At 47.9% G+C, this 2,500-nt stretch overlaps 1 pseudogene; it reads right to left on the reverse strand.

The window, feature by feature from the left end:
• LOC138684381 (28S ribosomal RNA) overlaps window positions 1-2,500 on the reverse strand; it is an 8,617-nt pseudogene that overhangs the window by 2,305 nt on the left and 3,812 nt on the right.

The raw sequence follows: 2,500 nt of genomic DNA on the forward strand, positions 1-2,500 counted from the left end.
ATAAATTCCTGTTTACGCCAGTCACAAGGCTTAGGAAAGATGGTTTTGGGAGTTGGTATTTCCCATTCTGAAGCAAATTCATCCTCGCCCCGTTCCTCAGATGTTACCCTAATCGCCCTCGGGTCCCAAATAGATGGTATTTTATTTCTATCACCCCCAGCTGTTAACCACAATTTTTCAAAGTCTTTTTCGATCCCCTCTTGCTTCACTATCGATCTTATCACCTCGTCCGAAGACTGCGCAATTCTGTGCAGTCTTCGAGCTTGTATACTAGGGATCAAGCCCGAGAGCCTAGTGATGCCTAATCCTCCATCGCGTGTGCTGGAATACAGGATGGCATCGCAGGTACTAGGAGGTAGATGTAACCACTCCTTGACCGTAGTTCGAATCGTCAGGTCAAGTTCTTCTAGGTACGTTGCTTTTACGTCAGCTTGGTCTGCTAAGTAGATCAGTCGCGGGATAGTATATCCCTTCAAGATGTCAACTTTCTGAAACGGTTTCAGTGGGGCTTCTCCAATCCGTTGTAGCCAATCTCTTATTTTCACGAGTAGCTCGGGTTTCGATATTCCAGTCCATGGGTCTATTCTCAGGCCCAAGTACTTCTCCGAACTACCAGGTTCGATCATATTTAATGGGGTGCCGTTAATTTGCCATGGAGGACAATCGTTGATCGTATACGAGTCCTTAGTAGGTTGTATGTAAAAGCCATGGCATTTCTCCCCCTGCGTCCTGAGGCCGGTCAGTTCACAAAAGGCCTCGAGGATTTTAATATTACTTTGCATTCCTTCCCATGACCCACTTAACAGCACCAGATCGTCTGCAAAAGCCATAGATGTTACACCCTTAGAGTCATGATGGTAGCCACTCCCTTCTTCCTCTAGCTTACACAATAGGGGGTCCACAGATAAGTTAAACAATAGAGGTGACATCGGATCGCCTTGCTTAACACCAATTTGAATCCCGATGGGATCCGATTGTTCATTCTTCATGGTAATGCGAGTTCTAGTGTTTTGATACATGTTCGTAATCAGGGTGATAATGTGATGGTCCACACCCTTTTGTTTAAGCACTGCAATAAGATGATGGTGACTCACTGTGTCGAATGCTTTAGCCAGGTCAATGAAGACAACGCCCAAGGGTCGATGTTCCTTTTTTGCATCCTTAATCAATAGTTGTAACAGTTTCAAGTTCTCCGCACATCCCGCTGATCTAATAAAGCCCTTTTGTCGTGGGTTAATGGGGCATGCCTTTGCCAGTCTTGCCGTCAGGATCCTTGAGAACAGCCTCAAGATAATCGATCCGATGGTAATCGGTCGCCAGTTATTGATGTCCATTTGGCGCTCCGGCAGAGATGATTTCGATATTAACACAGTCCGACATTCTTTCACCACGTCCGGTACGATGCCAGTCACCAGCCATAGATTGAATACTTCCATTAACTGGAGAAAATGGGGGTCTATCTTAATGATATCCCGCAGACTTAGTCTGTCTGGTCCTGGCGCACTGTTCTTATTCATCTCTTGGATGTTTTTAGAGATTTCTTTTGCCGTGATCATGGCCTCGAATGCCGAGTTGTCCGCCAGCCCCTTGGATCTGAACGCTCCCAGGCCCTTGAATGTTCCCGGTGACTCCCATCTCGACTTGAACACGTTGTGTATCTCGTCTTGTGGGATACCACACTTCAGGGATTCCACGTCATCCAGAATAATACCGGCCAGTTTCCCCCTATCCAGGTAGAACAGCCGCTGGTACCGTAGGAACTGCCCCCGTTTCACAGCTCTCTTCTTCATCCACCCCTTCGGTGGTTCCGAAGGTCGAGCGGTTTGGGCCACCTGACGCGGTCGACCCTGGCTGGCTTTCAACTCAAGGGACTTAGAGGCAAGGCACGCGAAACAGTCTTTCATTGCCTTATCAGCAACTATTGCTGGGTCTTCTTCTCCTTCGATCACCTGCTCAAACATTCCATGGAGAATGGACAATTTTCCAGATGTTACCCACTCAGAGACTGTCTTTCGGTAACGGGACTTCAGTCCCTCCTCCGTCTCCGATCCAACGCACACGAGATGTTCCCCTTCCGCGAGGTGTTCCCCTTCCAGTTCTAGGTGTTTCTTCTGACCTTGATCTTTTCCCTTCTTCACCGGGCTCTTATGAAGGTCCCGTCTTTTGTCGCTTATCTGTTTCGTTGTCTTGGTCGGAATATGCTCCGCAATCAACTTGTTGATGTTTTTCTGCCCCTCATATTGTTTATCCAGCTTTCTCAATAGTTCAACCTCATCCTCGGTCCAGCACCGACGATGCGCCCCTCTCATATTTGTACCTGTCTTAGGGCGAGCGGCGGTAATCCGCTCGAGATTTCTTGTGACTGGATGGACCAAGCGCTTATGCTGCCCCAGGCCGATTTTTGTTTCAAATGTTTTCTCACAGACCTCACACTTCCAACTCCTCTCGGGAGAGGCTTCCACAGGCCCCTTACACTTAGGAAAATGGCAAGCAATACTAT

This window comes from Haliaeetus albicilla, unplaced genomic scaffold (assembly GCF_947461875.1).
Source record: "Haliaeetus albicilla unplaced genomic scaffold, bHalAlb1.1 scaffold_57, whole genome shotgun sequence".
Classification (NCBI taxonomy): Eukaryota; Metazoa; Chordata; class Aves; order Accipitriformes; family Accipitridae; genus Haliaeetus; species Haliaeetus albicilla.